This window comes from Rana temporaria, chromosome 5 (assembly GCF_905171775.1).
Source record: "Rana temporaria chromosome 5, aRanTem1.1, whole genome shotgun sequence".
Classification (NCBI taxonomy): Eukaryota; Metazoa; Chordata; class Amphibia; order Anura; family Ranidae; genus Rana; species Rana temporaria.
The window spans coordinates 380,754,116-380,775,967 of NC_053493.1; positions in this window are offsets into that span (position 1 = coordinate 380,754,116).

The window sequence follows — 21,852 nt, forward strand, 5'->3', positions numbered from 1 at the left end:
CTGACTTTTTCCATTGGAAATTCCAATCGTATGTACGGGGCTTTACTCTATTTGAAATTGAAAAAAAAAAAACCTTTTCTTTAGTTTTACATTAGGTGACCCCGAAATAACATTTTCCTTCTGTACTTTCTGTAGCTTTTAAATATACTTTTATATACCATATACCATATTTATATACTTTTATATACCATATACTTTTTTTTAGCTTCCACCTTCATGAATAAGTTTATACTGTAATGTAAAGCTGTGAAAAAAACGCATATCCTAATTTGTTTCTTTAAATGATCACTAGTTTAAATAATCCAAACCAAATACAGTGTATACTGTATGTATAGATAGATAGATAGATAGATAGATAGATAGATAGATAGATAGATAGATAGATAGATAGATAGATAGATAGATAGATAGATAGATCCACAGGTGAGGTGAGCACACGATGGGCCAGATTCACAAAGAGATACGACGGTGTATCTACAGATACACCATCGTATCTCTGACTTACACTGGTCCTATCTATGCGCCTGATTCATAGAATCAGATACGCATAGATAGGGCTAGATCTGACAGTGTTACACTGTGTTACACTGTCGGATCTATTTTTAAATTTAAAAATGGCGCCGGGGGCGTTCCCGCTGATTTACAAGAAATAATATGTAAATCAGCGAGATACGCAAATTCACGAACGTACGCGGACCCGACGCAGTCTTCTTACGACGTTTCCGTAGCGGCGTACCCGTCGTATACTTACCCTTTCTTTTATCAGGCGCAGCCAATGTTAAGTATAGCCGGCGTTCCCGCGTCGAATTTGAATTTTTTAACGTCGTTTGCGTAAGTCGTTCTCGAATATGGACGGACGTCGTTTACGTAAGCGTCGCAACCACTGACGTCCTAGCGACGTCAGTGGGAGCAATGCACGCCGGGAAATTTCGCGGACGGCGCCTGCGCATTTAAATCGGCGCGGGAACGCGCCTGATTTAAATATGACACTCCCCTAGCCGCGGAATTTGAATTCCGCTGGGGGATTTAGGATCCGCCGTCGCAAGTTTGGAAGTAAGTGGTTTGTGAATTAGCCACTTGCCTCCTAAACTTGCGGGAGCGGATCTTAATTCACGTAGATCGAGCGGACCTATAGATCCGCTGAGCTACGTGAATCTGGCCCGATAGCTTCACTTCAGATTTATTGAAAAAAAAGAAAGACCAGGCGGATGACAGGCCCATTTACTCTAACTGTGTAGAGTGGAGATGGACACAGTCTAGCTCTCCCCTATGGGGAAAGCAGGTGGAAAGGATCCGATCATATCCGATCCACCAGATGGATGGAAAATAGGGCCACCATCCATCTGTATTTTGCGGACAGGATTGGATAGTGGCGGATGTCAGTGGACATGATATGGACATCTGCCGCTCCATAGTAGACATGCGCATACTGAAATATTTTGTTTTCGGAATTTCGTTTTCTTCCAAAAAATACATTTATTTAGTTACTCCCGAAATTCGTTTTTATTTATTTTGTTTAGTTAAAAAATGCATTTGTCCAAAAATCAGAGTTAATTAAGGTTGAATCTATCATTGAAGGCTCATGGTGTCTGTCGTATGTTCTAAGAATATTTGACGTAGCAGCTAAACTGTACGACGCTACAATTGTACATTTCCGGTCGAATGTTCCGCCTACAAGCTATAGAAGAATTTTTATGTTGTATGACACTAGCAATAATTATATTTATAAATTATTATTACTAGTCAATAAACATTCAAATTCTTCTATAGCCTATGGGCCGAGCATTTGACCGGAAATGTACGATTACGGTTTTTGTACAGTTTATCTGCTTGTCAAATCTTCTTAGAACTTTCGACAGACACCATAAGACCCCTTTCACACTGAGGAGTTTTTCAGGCGGTACAGCGCTAAAAATAGCACTGCTATACCGCCTGAAAAACTCCTTCACTGGCTTTCACACTGAGGTGATGCGCTGGCGGAAGAGAAAAAAAATCTCCTGTCAGCAGCAACTTTGGAGCGGTGAGAGGAGCAGCATGGGAAACTGCGGCAATACCGCCCAGAATGCGCCTCTGCAGAGGTGCATTGCGGGCGGTATTAACCCTTTATCGGCCGCTAGTGGGGGTTAATACCGCACCACTAGTGGCCGATTACCGCGACAATTCCGGCGGTATAGCGCCGCTATTTTTAGCGGCGCTACACCGCCACCGTGGCTCCCACTCCAATGTGAAAGGGGCCTAAGCCTTCAATGACAGATTCAACGTTTGTATGTTTCTCGCTGCTTCGTCGAATCTTCGTTGTTCATGTCGAATGGCCTACCCCAACACTGTCTCTATAATGTCAAATCTTTTCTCTCTATGTCAAATCTTTCCTCTCTATGTAGAATAATCTTGGACTAATAGAGTTAGGTTAGGCACATTCGACCGCAGATTCGATAGACACAGATTGCTGTTGTCAGCGTCATGTTGAATATCCTATCTATATCGAACTGTTGTAGCAACAAAAAACTAAAATAAAACATTTTTTATGTCGGATCTTTCGGGTTTTGGATTCTGCGTGTTCGTTTTCTTAAAATACCCAAAATTTTGACAAAAATGCATTTGGACGAAAACGAATGCACATGTCTACTCCACAGGGGAGACTGGAGGGTCCAATTAGGTCTGCCTGAAAAACTGACAAGCGGACCTGATCGGACAGCCCGTGCGAAAGGGGCGTTACACTGCAGGAGATTTACAAAAAACGGTGCACATATAATCTGGGGCAGCTGTGCATAGTAACCAATGGGCCTGATCCACAAAAACCCGGCGTAACTTAATTTTTCCCGTTTAAGTTACACCACCGCAAAATCTCTACCTAAGTGCCCGATCCACAAAGCACTTACCTAGAAATTTTGAGCGGTGTGACTTAAATCCGTCCGGCGCAAGGCGTTCCTAATCTAATGGGGCGAGTCCCATTTAAATTAGACGCGCTCCCGCGCCGGACGTACTGCGCATGCTCCCGACATTATTTTCCCGACGTGCTTTGCGCGGTTTTACGTTGCGCCGGGTTTTGAGAATCGCGACGGGCAAAAAAAAAAAAAAAGACGTTGCGGCGGGAAAAAAAAAATAAAAAAAAAAAATGACAGCGACGCGGGATAGAAGGGTATACTTTTACAAGGTGTACTAACTTTACACCTTGTAAAAGCAGCCCTAATTTTGCGACGGCAAACTAATACTTACGGAGAAAAAATGAAGCGTAAAAGCTTTGTGGATCTCCATAAGTGCTAATTTGCATACCCAACGCGGAATTTCGACGAGAAATGCCCCCAGCGGCGGCTGCGGTACTGCATCCTAAGATCCGACAGTGTAAGTCCCTTACACATGTCGGATCTTCTGCCTATCTATGTGAAACTGATTCTGTGGATCAGTTCCATAGATAGAAACAGGGATACGATGGCGTATCAGTAGATACGCCGGCGTATCCCTTTTGTGGATCAGGCCCCAATCAGCTTAAAACTTCACCTTGTTCAATTCAATTAAGCTTTGACAATAAAACCTGGAAGCTTATTGGTTACTGTGCACAACTGTACCAGATTCTGTGTGCACCAGTTTTATTAAATCTTCCCCACTGTCTCTATCTGTGCATCACACAAAACAATATACTCCTACAGGTTTAGTCTTTTGTTCTCTATCAAGCCTTTTTTTTACAATAGCCCTTTTATTTGTGTTTCCTGTGGTGGATAGATGGATTTTCATTTGTTACTTTAATACAGTATTTATGGGCCCCTCCCTGATATTATTACTCCATTATGCAAGTAGGAAATCCATCTCTGCTAGCTGAATATTTATAGTCCGACTTCTTATATAAGCTTCCTCTATAAATCCACAATGCATATTTTTTTTTTTTCATATCAAAAGGATTTATAGCATATGTTAAAGTTGCTCTTCATCCTATTTTTGATAGACACTGCTTATAACAATACCAGTCTATGACAATATTAAAAATCCTCAAGCATTTCATACTTTATAGGATTTGCAACACACACATATATACATCAAAAAGCAATTCATTCAGAAACCAATAAAAAAAGATACAGCATGGCATGTATCAATTGAGAGATAAGATATAATTTAAACATAATGAAAACTGCTTGTGTTTTATTGATGTTAATGGCATTTGGTTGATTTAGAAAAATAGAAGGATTGGAAAAGAATGGAAAAGGAAATTGGAAAATAAAGCGTATTTCCTTATTATGGTCAGGACCAAATACAGTAAAACCTTGGATTGTGAGCATAATTCATTCCAGAAACATGCTTGTAATCCAAAGCACTTGTATATCAAAGCAAATGCCCCCATAAGAAATAATGGAAACTCAAATGATTCGTTCCACAACCATTTATTTATAAGTCCTTTAGTTTATAGTCCATATAAAACGATTATAGCAATGTGACCATAAAATGTCCATCCACAAATGGAACCCTCCACAAGGGGATTAGAAGCAAAATCCAGCAGGAGCTACAGAGTATAAAAGAGAAGAGAGGCGCCTCTAAGTGTAGCAATATGTTGCAAAATTTTGTACCTTCATTAAATGTAACAATATTGCTACACTTAGAGGTGCCTCTCGTCTCTTTTATAGTCAATTATGGCATGACAAAATTTTTATTAGGGAAAGAGAGAGCCTGAGACACCTTCTATTAAATGTGCATTTATAAAAAATAAATAAAAAATTACTAGAAACGGTAAAATTACATCTATAAAATATCAGTTTTAAAATTTTAAAATGTTAAATAAAATTGGCCCAAACCATTACCATTTTCTTTTAGTAATGTGGAATAGAACTAGCTTTAAATTCATTTATTCATATGCCACTCTATCTAATTTTCTTAAACTCTTTTTTAACAGGGTTGTTTCCATTAGACCGGCATGTGGCTGCTGATTCATTATTTAAAGTAGAACATTTGAACCAGGAAACTTTAGACCAGAGCTCTGTACAGTATATTTGAATGGAAATGAAGAAATAATATGCAATAAATACATCGATTAGAATAAACCGAAATAAAAAGAGCATTTTTTTTCCTACAAGGAGGTAACTTAACCACTTCAGCCCCGGACTATATTGCTGCCCAAAGACCAGAGCACTTTTTGCGATTCGGCACTGCGTCACTTTAACTGACAATTGCGCGGTCGTGCGACGTGGCTCCCAAACAAAATTGGCGTCCTTTTTTCCCCATAAATAGTGATTTCTTTCGGTGGTATTTGATCACCTCTGCGTTTTTCAGTTTTTGCGCTATAAACAAAAATAGAGCGAAATTTTTGAAAAAAAATATATATTTTTTACTTTTTGCTATAATATCCCCCAAAAATATATAAAAACAATTGTTTTCCTCAGTTTAGACCGATACGTATTCTTCTAGATATTTTTCGTAAAAAAAAAAATCGCAATAAGCGTTTATTGATTGGTTTGCGCAAATGTTATAGCGTTTACAAAATAGGGGGTATTTTTATGGCATTTTTATTAATATTTTTTTTTTACTAGTAATGGCAGCGATTAGCGCTTTTTTTCTCGGTACTGCGACATTATGGTGGACACTTCGGACACTTTTGACACATTTTTGGGACCATTGGCATTTTTATAGCGATCAGTGCTATAAAAATGCATTGGATTACTATAAAAATGCCACTGGCAGTGAAGGGGTTAACACTAGGGGGCGGGGAAGGGGTTAAGTATGTTAACTGGGTGTGTTTTAACTGTAGAGGGGGTGGCCTCACTAGGGGAAATTACTGATCTTCTGTTCATACATTGAACCTAGTGGCCTGCGCGAGAGCCGAAATAGAGCTACGGGCTCTCGCGCAGGGGAGCCGACTTGCCGCCATAAAATGACCGTGGGCAGTCGGCAAGCAGTTAAAGTTTATGTAAAGTCGTCATATTTTTTAGTTTTTGGAAGTGATAGAAAAAGGTTAGATCCTTTGTCAAGTTTATTACCGCCTTTGTTCGCTTTTTGTAGATCCACCTGTTTATCCAGGTAACCATTCAGGAATTCGAAAAATGTTTAACTGCCACCCAGGAGAAAGGTGAGGGAAACACCTCCAATAAGGACACATGTCCCTGTGACCACTCTCTTTTATTATTAGATTTATTATTATACTTATTACTAATAATATTATTATTTCATATAAGATGGGAATTATTTTCACTTTCAGTTCTTGTTGCTTCTCCATGACAGTTTGAAAGGAAACAATCCTTCACAGGGACACTGACAGAAAATTAACCTATAAAGGTTTTAACCTTCCCCTACTCTATTTAACTAAAATATGTATGAGTTTAAGTGTCGGTTCACACTGCAGCGATGCCGGAACCCTGCAAATCCACTGCGGGTTTTCGGCGTCAGTTCACACTGCCCTATGCGAACTGCTAGGAGTGTCAATTAACCACTTAAGTCCCGGACCATTTGGCTGGCCAAAGACCAGGCCACTTTTTGCGATTAGGCACTGCGTCGATTTAACAGACAATTGCGCGGTCGTGCGACGTTTCTCCCAAACAAACAATTGATGTTTTTTTTTTCCCACAAATAGAGCTTTCTTTTGGTGGTATTTGATCACCTCGGCGGTTTTTATTTTTTGCACTATAAACAAAAATAGATAATTTTGAAAAAAATGCTAAATGTTTTAATTTTTGCTATAATAAATATCCCCAAAAATATATAAAAAACTTTTTTTCCTCAGTTTAGGCCGATACGTATTCTTCTACATATTTTTGGTAAAAAAAATCGTAATAAGCGTTTATTGATTGGTTTTGCACAAAGGTTATAGCGTCTACAAACTAGGGGATAGTTTTATGGCATTTTTATTAATATTTTTTTACTAGTAATGGCAGCAATTTTTATCAGGACTGTGACATTATGGCGGACACATCAGACACGTTTGACACCATTTTGGGACCATTGTAATTTTTACAGAAATCAGTGCTATAAAAAAGCACTGATTCCTGTAAAAATGCCACTGGCAGTGAAGGGGTTAACCTATAGGGGGCACTGAAATAGTTAATTGTGTCCTAGGGAGTGCTTCTAACTGTTATGGGGTGTGGCTACGAGTGACACATCACTGATTGCTGTTCCCAATGACAGGGAACAGATGATCAGTGACATGTCACTGGGAAGAACTGAAAGATGTTGTGTTTACACTGACATCTCCCCATTCTTCAGTTCCGTGACACGATCACGGGACACAGGTGGAAATCGAGTCCATGGGTCCCACGGGCATGGTTACGGAGCGCGCGACCGTACAGTGGCAAATTAAAGGGGGCATACCTGTATGCCCATTTGCCTGTCTGCGCCATTCTGTTGACGTATATTTGTGTGCGCTGGTCCTTAAGCGGCTAAAAGTCAATGACACCCCCAAATTAGTTTGCACATCACAATGCGAACTTCAAATTTTAACAGAAATCCGATCACAAGGTCTTGTACATCCTAAAGGTTATCTACTTGTTTTACCCATTGATGTATGGATATATGTATAAGTATACACACTTCTGAATAGAATACATGTTATTCCCACAACCTCATATGTCAGTACAGGAAGTAAAAGACAGCATGAGGAACGTGGCTCACAGGCTGCTGGAAAAGTATGTTTACTCTTCTTTTTATTGGTTGCCTTCTATTTAGACATGATTGTGTATCTCCATGGCCACTTTAAAACGTAATTTCCAATATTCAAACCAATTGACAATCTTTACATTTGGGAATTTGGGGAGCGCTCTCTCCTTGTCCAACCTATGGCGTCTGCAGCGGTTAGTCTAGTCATAAACACCAAGCTATTTTCAAATCTCAAGCTTTGAGGTTACACTAGGACAAAATCTAATGTGATACATTTAATTTGTGTCAAAAAGAAAATGCCAGCCTATGTATTTAATTAACCTTTCTACTTGTTACAGAAATGTGTTATTTGCTTTTGGTTTTCATTTAAAAAAAATATATACAGTAATTGTTTGGGTTACGTTAATAGCAATTAAAACCCCAGAACAGGTTGACATGTTTGTTATTTAAAAAAATAATACCCTTTACAACCACTTTAAATCTGTTATTAAAGTGATTCTGAAGGCAGAATGATTTCTACCTTAACACATTAAGGTAAAAAAAAAAAACTTCTGCATGCAGCCCCTCCACCCTTCTTTTATTTACCTGATCTCGATCTCGCCCTTTACACAAGAGCAGAGGCTCTCTCAGCTCTATCCCTCCATATATGCTCAGAGATAGCCATTGGCTCCCGCTGCTGTCAATGACAATCAGTGAGGATAGAGCGTGGGATGAGGGTGAGCTGCGCTCTGTGTATCAATGGATACATAATGCCGGCTCAGGAGCAAGCATGCACACACTCGTGGGGGTGAGGAGCCAGGAGCTTCAGCGGGGAACTCAAGAAATGGGGGATAAGGGCTGCTCTGAGCAAAACCATTGCTAAGAGCAGATAAGTATAACATGTTTGATATATATTTTTTTCTAATCAATCCCTTAAAGAGGAAGTAAACCCTGATGGGTTTTACTTCCTCATTGTTTCCCTGAAACTGTGGCTGGCCGGAGTCGCGTGACGTCACTCCCTCACGTGCGTGCGTGCGTGCGGGTGCTGCCAATCACGGCATGACATTTAATCGAAAAAGGTACAGAGTGAGATTTATAAAGTGCGAATGCGCCGAATACGTCAGCGCATTCGCAGAAGAAACTTTCGTACGGGGAATTGTAATTATCTCCTAAACCGTGTAGGTCTAGGAGTTAATTACAGCATCTACAGGTAAGCCTTAATCTAGGCTTACCTGTAGGTGAAAGTGTGTTGTAAGGGTTTACAACAATAAGGGCTCCCACATGCATGCGCGGGAGTGATGACATCACGGCCCTGGCCACTCATGGAGCCAGAGGCCTGCAAATCCAGAAGGAGGACCGGGGTAAAGATGGAAGCCAACTAATCGGTGACAGCGCACCACTGCAAGACTTTGTTTGAAAGTAAGTCGCCCATAATATGCTAGTATGTAATGCAGACTAAGAAAATTAATTATTCCTGCGCTATCTGTGGCTATAAGGATGGGGATACTAGCTGCTGCAAACACCCAATTAGTCAACCAAAACCAACACAGTAAATAGAATAAAAATTACTAATTGGTTTTGCGCTCTAGGTGGTAACTAAAATAACAGTGATATATAGAAAGTGTTGTAAAAAACAAAGTAGATTAAAAGTGGACGCATCTAAGATCAAGTCCTAAATTCTAATCAAACGGTAGTGTAAACAACCTACATACATTCAAATATATAAAGTGCAGGTGATAAAAGTGACATATAATCTTCAGACTATAGAACAAAATAAAGTGCACATAATTAAAATGTTCTAAATATAGAATAGGTAAATATAAAAGTGTCCATATACAGTAGATTAGCACATGATGCATTTGTCTTACGAGGGAAAGTTTTTTTTTTTGCACAGGTTTACCACCCCTTTAAGTAGTGGTTATTTTGTAAGCCTACTGCTCTTGCTTATAGCATACCATTTGTTTACTGACATTTTCATATTTACATGGTTAGCCACTTCATTACCAGTCCATAGTCAAATGACGTCCGCAGGAGAGATCTCCGATCCTGGGCGGGTATCATATCACGTCCTGGGCTTCCCGGGCCAGCTAGGGGGCTCCGGCCGCATTGCTCGGGACCCAGTGTGTGTCCGCCAGGCACCCGAGATTGCCCGTGAACACAGCAGGACCGTGGATCTGTGTGTTTAAACACACAGATCCACGTCCTGTCAGGTGAGAGGAGACCGATGGTGTGTTCCCAGTACAGAGGAACACTGATAGGTCTCCTCCCCTTTTGAGTTCTTGCCCCCTACAGTTGGAATCACTCCCTAGGAAACATAATTAACCCCTACAGTGCCAGTGTAATTTTTACAGTAATCAGTGCAATTTTATAGCACTGATTGCTGTAAAAATGACAATGGTCCCAAAAAATTGTCAAAAGTGTCTGCCACAATTTCACAGTCACGATAAAAATAGCAGATCGCCGCCATTACTAGTAAAAAAAAATGCCATAAATCTATCCCCTTTTTTGTAGATGCTATAACTTTTGCGCAAACCAATCGATATACGCTTATTGCAATTTTTTTTTTTTTTTTAATTGGGATATTTATTATAGCAAAAAGTAAAACATATTGTGTTTTTCTCAAAATTTTCGCTCTTCTTTTGTTTATAGCGCAACAAATTTAAACCGCAGAGGTTATCAAATACCACCAAAAGAAAGCTCTGTTTGTGGTGGAAAAAAAAAAACATAAAAATTTCATTTGGGTACAGTGTTGCAAAACTGTGCAACTGTCATTCAAAATGCGACAGCGCTGAAAACTAAAAATTGGTCTAGGCAGGAAGGGGGTGAAAATGCCCTGTATGGAAGTGGTTAAAAAGCAATTAAAACACTAAATATTGTGTTTATTGGTGATGAAAACAATGATTAAAAATTAGTGTAATTTTTTTTTCTTTCATATGGCAACAAGGCAGGATATAATGTCAGAGATCCATATAATTTTTCAACAAGAAATGCCTTTTAAGTATTTAATAAGATAGAGTACCCACAATTGATTTTCTGTCACTATCAATGAATCAATATGCTTACATTGTGTTGGAGATTCAATAAATCAATAGCAATTAAATATATCTCCAGTACAGAGCATAAAGGGGATGATATCCAAAATGAAAAATAATAAATATACAGGCTGTATTATTGAATGACAGCATATTGGCAAACCTGCTAGGTTTGGTTTAACTCACATAAAAGAACTTGTCCTTTTTGAAATATCCTTCTCATCAATCGGTGTATTGTTGTTTAAGCCAAACTTACGCAAACAAATAAACACACAGATGAGATACATATATATGATCATTTTTTTTTGCTATAAAAAGCTTTTATTAACCACTTCCCTACTGAGTCATTCTGAAATGATGTTGGCGGGAACCCTCCCTCCGGGTGGACGTCATATGACGTCCTGGGCTTCCCGGGCGGCTAGGGAGCGCACACCCGTGATTGCCCGTGATCATGGCAGGACCATGGATCTGTGTGTGTAAACACACAGATCCACCCCCTGTCGGAGGTGAGGAGACCGATGTGTGTTCCCAGTACAGAGGAACACACATCGGTCTTCTCCCCTTGTGAGTCCCCTCCCCCTACAGTTAGAATCACTCACTAGGGAACATATTAACCCCTTGATTGCCCCATAGAGTTAACCCCTTCCCTGCCAGTCACATTTACACAGTAATCAGTGCAGTTTTATAGCACTAATCGCTGTATAAATGTGAATGGTCCCATGTGAATGTGAATGTTTATAGCGCAAAAAAAAACAACAAAGGTGATCAAATACCACCAAACGAAAGCTCTATTTGTGAGGAAAAAAAACGATTTCATTTGGGTACAGTGTTGCATGACCGCGCAATTATCATTCAAAGATCCTCAAGTGGACACAGTAGGTCTGTTAGCTGAGAAGCAGGTCAACTCTTTCTGTGAGGATAAGTATTGGAAAAACAACAATCTTTGATAAAATGTTACAAAATGTTATAATTTGCATTAAACTGACTGGCAAATAACATTTTGAGAGTAGCAGGGGATTTTTAAAGTCGTCTCCACAGGACATCTGCATCCTAATAAGCTCTTAATAACAAATATGAAATGGCAGATTTTCATTATTTCAATGCACTTTGTCCTTTTTGTCATTTTTTCTCTACATCTTATAAAAGCTTAAAATATGAAGTTGTGACACCAAAGGACAAACAGTAAGGGGTACAGAAAATGGAAAAAAGTAAAAAAAAAAATAATTCTGCCTTGCAATTTTTTTTTCTCTGACTGTTGTTCAGGGAAGATAAAGATGTATGCCTTGTATAGGGTGGTGTAACTTTTTGGGATTTAGTCCTAGTTGTGAAAAGTCTTCGTCAGAATTAGTCACACAATTTATCTGGCTGTGTTATTTTTGCCCTAGTCCTAATTTTCAGAAAGATATATTATTTTGAGCAACTTTATTACCCCTTTCAGGCCCACAATGATTATATTAATGTAACAAGTAGAAATAGTTTGCTATTGCAATAATACCACATCCCAATGCTGTATCCTGGCCTAGGCCAACAAGGCCCAGGCCTAGGGCAGCACTTTGCATGGAAAGAGTCCCCGCCGGCTTGCGCTACACTGTTAGGCCTTGTACACACGATCAGTCTAAACCGATAAAAACACTGAAGGACCGTTTCATCGGTCCAAACCGACCGTGTGTGGGCCCCATCGGTCAGTTATGCTTCGGTCCAAAAAAATAGAACTTGCTTTAAAAATTTAACCAATGGACGCCTAACCGATAGGTCAAAACCGACGGTTAGTATGTAAAAGCATCGGTTAAAAACCCGTCCATGCTCAGAGTCAAGTCAACGCATGCTTGGAAGCATTGAACTTAATTTTTCTCAGCACGTCGTTGTGTTTTACGTCACCGCGTTGGACTCGATCGTTTTTTTAACTGATGGTGTGTAGGCACATCAGACCACTAGTCAGCTTAATCGGTTAACCGATGAAACGGTCCTTCAGTCCGTTCTCAGTGGATGGACTGATCGTGCGTACAGGGCTTTAGAGTAATGCTAGCTGCTTCTAATTTTGACTGTCCTATCATCCTGGACCACAAACCTTCCTCACTGTGCTATATGTTTTCTCCTGGGCCCTAAGAACTAGTATCCCCACTTGAAAATTTCAGGGCAGGTCTTAAACAGAAAGGGGTGTGGCCTTTACAGGAAGGGGTGGGTAATATTTAAATTAGAGGGTGCACAAGTTTCGTCAGGCCTAGGGCAGCACAAAACCTAAATACACTACTGCCACATTCATCTCATTCATAACCTACAAATAAACCACCTTATACTGTATTGGACTTTACTGATACCAGAGAGGGACAACCACACAAAACTATAAAAAAAAATTATTTAAAAAAATGTAATATTTAAAAACCTGAAAGAACAATACTTTTTAACCACTTCAGACCCTGCCCATCAAATGACATCCACAGATGGGATCTCACATCCTGGGTGGACGTCATATGACGTTCCTAGGCTTCCCGGCCATCTAGGAGGCGCATCAAAAATGTCCGATATGTCCGCCGCAATGTCACGGGCACAATAAAAATCGCAGATCGCCGCCATTACTAGTAAAAAAAAATCTATCCCCTATTTTTTAGACACTATAACTTTTGCGCAAACCAATCAATAAACGCTTATTGCAATTTTTTTACCAAAAATATGTAGAAGAATATATACCGGTCTAAACTGAGGAAACATTTTTTTTTTTTTAAATTGTGATATTTATTAAATCAAAAAGTAAAAAATATTGTGTTTTTTTTTAATATGTCGCTTTTGTTTATAGTGCAAAAAAATAAAAACAGCAGGAGGTGATCAAATACCACCAAAAGAAAGCTCTACTTGTGGGGAAAACAGGACATCAATTTTGTTTGGGTACAACGTCGCACGACTGCGCAATTATCAGTTAAAGCGATGCAGTGCCATATTGCAAAAAGTGCTCTGGTCAGGAAGGGGTAAATTCTTCCGGGCTGAAGTGGTTAAGCAACATAAGCCATCACAATTAATCAAAGTTCTCTTTGCTATTGTATCCAAGCTATAGTATACCTTTTGGATAATATAGCAAAGCCAACTTTGTTTGGTTAATTGTGATGGCTTATAAAGTTTTGTTGTCCATGTTTTTAAATATTTAAATTTTTTGTAATGTTTGTCCCTCTCTGGTACCAGTAAAGTCTAAGAATAAGTTAATATATAGGTCTCCCATTTGATAACAAGCAGTGACACCAAATGCGTCAGCTGACTCTAAATCCCAGCTGCAGATGAGAGCCTGATTTGGTGCATTTAGGATTATATTTAGCACTCTGTGAAAATTATGTATATGCAATGTACCATTTAATACAGAATCAACCCCGTTATCAGTGTTATAACTATAAAAATTAAAACTGGAATATACATTTACAACACAACACTGCATATTAAGACATCTTATAGTCTACATTCTACAGCTTGGACGTATATGCATATTACTTGTGCCTTCTCCAAACAGCGCCTACATCACTTTCCAGTTAACTGTTGTGCTAACCAATAAGTGTTCAGGAGTGACTAAGGAAAACATTAAGGAAAACAAAAGTAAATATAATTAGACACAATATTAATGCAAAAAAGCCACTGCTAAAATTTTAGGAGCACTACTGCTTGCCACAGTACAGGGACACAGTATTCCCCCACTGCGGCTATTGATATTTCTTCTTGCAAAGTTATTCGTTTCTGAGTGCAGTCTTCTTTTTAGCCTTTGTAATACAAATTGCAGTGCATTATGGGGCTGGTGAAGCCTTATCTTTTATTATACTTTAAAATGGAATTTAATGTTGGCTACCCAGTTGCCTGAGGGACTATTAACACCAAAACCTTCAGTTGTGGTGAGTCAATGCACACAAGTTAAGGCACCTTATGCTTTAATGTGCATTGTGTTAAGACATCCCATTCAATACACCACAACAGTTAAAAAAATGCATGGTATATGCTGTGTGGTTCACTGTATTGTTTATTGGGATATACAATACAATTTACTGGGCAGTCATTCACAATTAATGACATGCAGCACAACACACATAGAACAGCTGCCATGCATTGTGCTCACCACAAAGTGTGAATGGGCAAGGACCCACAGCTGCATAACTTCATTATGGTGATGTGATTGTAACCCAGAGTACAATGAATTGATGACCATTAATCAATCAAAAAATCACTTAAAACCTTGTACTCCCCACTTTCACACATACAATTTCAAGAGGAATCTCTATACTTGGGCCCTGAAGTTCTAAAGAGCTGGAGGACTGTCTAGAGTTTACCCCAAGCAAAAACATGATATTTTTTTACAGCGACTATGCGAGTGTGGAACTCACTCATATCCCTGGACAATGGCATCACTCGGAACGCTCTACATCTCCCCCTCGAGCTATAATTATGGTTCAAAAAAGGTATTACCTCCCTGCAAGAACTTTATGATAATAACCAGATTAAGTCCACCCAAGACCTCTGTTGTACTTACAGCCTCCCCCGCCAAGATTTTTATAAATACCTGGGGATACGGCACATTTTTTCAAAGACTCAATGGAATGCCAAGACACTCATGGCAGATGTTGTAATACGCTATAACTCACAAATGCCATCCAGCAGTTGTATCTCAACATTTTATGCATCACTACATAAAGCTGCCCGGAAAACTAAACTCCCATCCATGGAATACTGGGAATCATAGGTTAATTTCTCCTTACCTGTAGAGCAGTAGCACATTGCCCTCCGAAGACATATGATACACTCGAAGTGCAGTCATTACAGAAACTTGTACACCAGTGGTACTACAGAGACTTTCAGCTATTTTGCCAACCTTCTTACCAACTTGTTGGTTTAATTGTAATGTCCCTACTACATATTTGGTGGGAATGTTCTCAGATTATGCAATTCTGGGAACACATTTTCTGTTTTATTACCTCTGTTACCCATATTTCCTGCTCACCAGATCCTAAATTAGCCTTAATCAATATTGGAACTGACCAATACCCTCCCCATTTTCAAATGTTTTTCACACGGTTTCATTGCAGCGCATTTGGCTTTAGCTAGGTGCTGGAAAAACCCAACTCCTCTAACTTTAACTGAGGTCAAACAGTTCTTAAATGACCATCTTCTGTATGAATTCCTGTTTGCAAAAGCTCCCCTAGCCACATCTAAATTTCTACAGACCCTACAGAATTCCCTGGCTTCGAGAGTCTAGATGTATATCTTTATTTTTAATACCTCTCATTGAATTGCCCCCTTTGTTAACACTTCACCTACTCCTGCTGATACTTATATCGGTAACTATAGGGAAAGCTTTCAGTTTTGCTATTCATATATACCATACCTTCCTTAGGAGCTCACTCTGGGCACCTATATTTATAGTTTACACAATATTACTTACTTATCAGTATGCTCAATAGAGCCACGGTGAGGCCTGTCTTGGGTTTAGTGCTCACCATGGCACCATTGTACACCATATTCTCATTCCCTTTACGAATTCCTAATGGAAAACGCTCTATTATTGTACCTGAGCGATGCCCTTTTCATTGGATTGTTGTGACTTATTTCTGGCATATTTTCTTTAAGTTTTGATTTGGTTATATTCTCAAAAAAAGCTTAATAAAGAGAAAACGTTAAAAAAAAAAAAACAACAACAACCAAAAAACATGATTTTTTTCTTTGTGTGGACCTATTAATATAATAAAAATATGAATAATAATAATACAAATTAACTCTTGTAAGTATAAAAAATGCAGAATAAACTTTGTGAACAAGCTTTATAAAGAGAAAACATTAAAAAATAAAAAGCATGATTTTTTGCTTTGTGTGGACCTATTAATATAATAAAAATATGAATAATAATAATAAAAATGAACTCTTGTAAGTATAAAAAAAATGCAGAATAAACGTAAATTACTTATTTAGGTAGGTTCCAGTACCCGTGTAAAACATCACATTTATAATATTAGATTAAAGTATTTCATGTGCAGATCAGACTTTGCATATGATGATGATTCTGCATCTGATGGCTTTGTCAAATATAAAAGGTTAATTGCATTTCATAGCTAGCGATATATATATGGGTTTTTTAGTTATCTTATATAATATAATGGAAGTCTAATTATGTCTTAAATGTGTAAAGTCTCTGACATTCGTTTATAATTCCAAAGACAAAAAAAATTAGATGAGAAAGTATTCCAAGAATGTAATATAAAAAAATATGTGGAATGGTACAGTACATGTAGAATTACCTACATAATGGCATCAAAAAGGCTCTTGTGCGTAAAACTTGCCTTATATGTCCTTTGGTCATTTTAGGCAGTGTTTTGCTTGAGTGACTAATAAACCTAAGGCTAGCCTTTTCAATCTTTTTTTTCAACAGAGGAACCTTTAAATATTTATCAGGGATGAGTGGAGTGATTTCAGCACTACAAAAAAATTACAAATTTTCCAGTTGGCAGAAACTCCAAATTTCTCTCATTGAGCTAATTAGGCGAAATAATTACCGTAGCTTGAAAAATAATATTCCCCCTTTATTTCTTAGAGGGCATATCCAGAGTCAGATTTAAGTTAGTTAATTTTACATTTATTGTTCTTTGTATTTGTGATTTTTTTTTTTATGTATGTATCTGATTTATTAGCTTTATTTCTTATTTTTTTATTTCTGCAAAAAAAAGCATAAAATAATAAGGATACTGGGGGGATGGTCTTGGCACAGGAACAGCTCTGTGCTAAAAGAGCAGGTAAGGATTATAACTTATGGATGGTTTTTATTAGGGTTGTCCAGATACCGATACTAGTATCGGTATCGGGACCGATACCGAGTATTTGCGGGAGTACTCGTACTCGCGCAAATGCTCCCGATACCTAAATAGAATACTTTTTTTGTATTTATCAACATGTTCTATGAAAATTATTTGAGTTTTTTACTACTGCGTGACAAGCAAATAAAACATTTTTATTCATTTTTACTCATTTTTATTCTTTTATAATGTCTTGAGTTAGAGTTCTTCATAATTCTAAAGAAAATATCCTTAGTCTGTATTGTGGTTTGAAAACTGTCACATGACATTTAAAAAAAGTATCGGTATTCGGTATCGGCGACTACATGAAAAAAAGTATCGGTACTTGTACTCGGTCCTAAAAAAGTGGTATCGGGACAACCCTAGTTTTTATTGCTGTCTGTGTCCTTCTTAGGAAATTCACCCTTTCTATTGGTTCTTGAAATAAATAAAGATCATAAAATGTCTAAAAGAAATGTCAGAAGAAAACAAGAAGTGAAATATTTCAATGGGTAAACCTGTTATATATGTCCAAGAATAGATATCCCCCATATAGACAGATCTTCTCATAATTCCTGCTGTAGCTATAGGAGAGGAGGTGAAGAGAAATCTCCCCAAAGGGACACAGAAAGAAAAATGACAGAGGTCTTAAAGCAGAAATTTACCCAAGACAACTTGATAAAAAGTAATGTGATAATGTGTGATGCAAATTGCCTCCAGTATTGCACCTGTTTCTTCTTCCTGGAGACTGCCATTTTTCTGAAGCCCATAGCCCCTGAGCAGCAGTAAATCTTTAGGCTGTCAGTAGGTCAGCCTCCAGTGGCTCTGATTTTTGGCAGAATGCCAACAATTTAAAGCAGGGGCGCCCAACCAGTGGCCTGGGGGCCACATGTGGCCCACGGAGCCCTCTGATGTGGTCCGCGACCTCCTTTCCCTGGGATGGAATACAAAAGAATAGAACACTGTTATTAAAGGTAAGTGTATTGATAAAATCACAGTGTATATATGGGCATATCTGTTCTGCAGTGGATACTGGGCAGCTTTTAAACTGATTATCTGCACTTGCCTGCAGCTAACCTGCAGGAAAGCCACAGGTGAACTGTGCTGCACTCGTGGTGTGGGTAAACAACCATGCATCAGTGTGAAAGCAGCCTTTTGGGATAATAATCCGATAGAATTTTCCATCGGAATTCCGATGAAGCTGACTTTCATCAGTCTTGCATACACACTATCAGACTAAATTCCGACCGTCCAAAACACGGTGACGTAAAACACTACGATGAGCCGAGAAAAAGGAATTTCAATGCTTCCAAACATGCGTCGACTTGATTCTGAGCATGCGTGGATTTTTCTCTGATGGAGTTCCACACAGACGATCGGAATTTCCTATCAAATTTTTTTTTCATCGGATAAATTTAAAACATGTTCTATTTCTTTACACCGATGGGAAAATGTCTGATGGGGCCAACACACGATCGTATTTTCCGATGAAAATAGTCCATCTGACTTTTTTCATCAGAAAAAATGATTGTGTGTATACAGCATGAGGCCCCCTTCACACAGTCAGTCTGACCCAATCGGACGAACCATTCACCTCTAAAGAGTGGCAGATCAATGTGGCTCGTGACCGGTTACCAAGTCACTTAAGTGGCCCTCGCTCTTCAAAAGGTTGGGCACCCCTGATTTAAAGCATCTAAGCATGTGCTAAACAGGGTGATAGAGTGATACTGGATTTTAAACAGTATAGGCACTTTTTTTTACTTGGCTATACCTGAAAAAGGGGCCAGCCTGAAGTGATCTAGCTTAATTTCCTGATAAAATTTCCACTTTCACCATTCCTTATCCAAAATTAAATAAAAAGGGTTTGGCATCCACTTCAATCTGTATGCACATATGCAGTCTGGTTGTACGATACCAATAGAAAAATGTGTGTAGGCGTATACTTGAATGCATGCAAATTACATGAATTGTTTAGGAAGGCCATTGTAGTTCAAAGCTGTTGATAATTTTATATAAGATTGCACAGTCATTTCAATTTAGATTTTGAGAGTTACAGCCTTAATTCAAACCTACTAGGTCTTAGGCCTCGTACACACGATCGGATTTTCCGATGGGAATTGTGTGATGACAGGCTGTTCGCAGAAAATCCGTCCGTTTGTACGCTCCATCAGACAATTGTTGTTGGATTTTCCACGGACAAATGTTGGATGGCAGGTCTGTTGTCTGATTTTCCGATCGTATGTACACAAGCCCATCGGAATAGAGTCCAAAGTACAAAAACGCATGCTCAGAAGCAATGCTCACCAAACACAAGCAGAAGGGGCCCAAAGGGTGGAGAAAAAGAGCTGAAAAACCATGTAGTTTTGTGTTTGTTGGCCGACAATTGTGTGCCGTTTGTATGCAAGATAAATTCCTGCCCAACGCCCTTCGGGCAAAAGTCCTACGATTTGTCTGCGGAAAATCCGATATTGTGTACGAGGCTTAAAGGAGCATTCTGGTAAATTTTCCTTCATGTTTGGATCCAGCAAGACTGGTAACCTTTAGGGTGGCAGTAGAAAGAAGTTATTAAGGCAGCATAAAAATAGGGTGAATATATTTCTGCAGAGAGGTTTTCCTGCTGGCAAGAAAATGAGCAGCTGAAAAAATTTACATTGTTGGTAAACTGTTTTTCGGCAGCTATTTAATTGCTTGTGAAATAAGTTGAGAAATAGAATAGTTTTCCAAGAAGTTCTTGTTTTCAAATAATCATGCTAGTTCTGAAACATTCCCGATTTATTATTGTGCTCACAGCAAAAAAGCTACTTTATTTGACAATGCCCAACCAACAATAAATAAAATTCAAAACTTCAGCTCTTGCTTATTACAATCAATATACAGCAATAATAATAGCTGCATAAAAATAATTCAGATTTTTTTTTTTGCAATGCATATAGTTCACCTAGTTGGGATTTTTTTCTCAACAAGACTGGAGTTATGCCACATACACACTATTGTTTTTCATGACGAGAAAAATAAAAAAAATTAAATTGGTCATTAAAAACGATCGTGTGTGGGCTTCACAGCATTTTTCTCATCATGAAAAATGGCCATTAAAAATTTAGAACATGCTCTAATTTTTCTCGCCGTTTTTCACGTCGTCGTTTTTCACGTCGTGAACAGTGGTCATGTTTAGGCTTTAACGACGGAAAAAAAACATGCATGCTCAGAAGCAAGTTATGAGATGGGAACACTCGTTCTGGTAAAACTAGCGTTTGTAATGGAGATAGCACATTCCTCACGCTGTAACAGACTGAAAAGCATGAAGACTGAAAAGCGCTTATCGTCTCTCACCAAACTTTTACTAACACGAAATTAGCAAGAGCAGCCCAAAGGGTGGCCCCATTCCGAATGGAACTTCCCCTTTATAGTGCCGTTGTACGTGTTGTATGTCACCGCGCTTTGCTCAAGCATTTTTTTTTCACGATCGTGTGTATGCAAGGCAGGCTTGACAAGAATCACGTCGAGAAAAAAATAATTTTTTTCTAGAACATGAAAAACGGTGAAGAGTGAAGTGTCATAGCCCACCACAACTAATCGAATTTTAGCTTACTAGAGCTAGAACGCTGAAATTTGAATTCTGACTAGTCTAAGCTTACTGCACTTTTCTGTTTGCCCTTTGGAATAAGTCTTTATGAGCACATTGTATCTGTGAGAATATTTAGTCTACATGATGAGAGTGTTACTGTTGTTTGTAGGAAGACATGAGCTATACTAAATAAAATTAGCTTATAGTAGTCCACACAAACTGGATAAAAAGGTACTTCCCTGGAGAATGTGCAGTTCATGGAGCCTATGCTTTTAATTTTTTAATTATCACCATAATAATAAATTTACTGTACTAAAAATCCTCAGATGTTCACAGCGAGACCTAAAAGCATTTGTAAATAAACCAATATTAAGCACAATTAAGCAAAAGCCCCATACACTTACAATTTGATTCTTCTATAACCATAGTCATACTGGCCACTGAGACACTATCATTGGGTAATAGATCAGTAGACAGGCAGGATATCAAGGGCAGGGCTAATATCAGATGTCTATATGAAAATGTAAAAGGCTCACTAACATTAAACTACAGTATATAGAGCAGGGACTTTTGGTGAAAAAATTGTATACGCCATAAATAATAAAATCTATAAAAATTGCACTAGCTTCATTGATTGTGAATATCTATTAGTCAAGCTGTAGACTTATATTTTCTTTTTTAGATTTATTTGTTCTACATTTTGTTTATTAAACTACTAAATATTTTATAGTATAAAATAGCATGTATAAATAATTTGTAATACAAAATGTAACAACATATACAACGTAAAAAAATAACGCTTAACAAAAAATAACTGTAGAATTCAGTCACAACAGTTGTGTTTCCCTAGAACAGTGATGGCAAACCTTGGCACCCCAGATGTTTTGGAACTACATTTCCTATGATGCTTATGCACTCT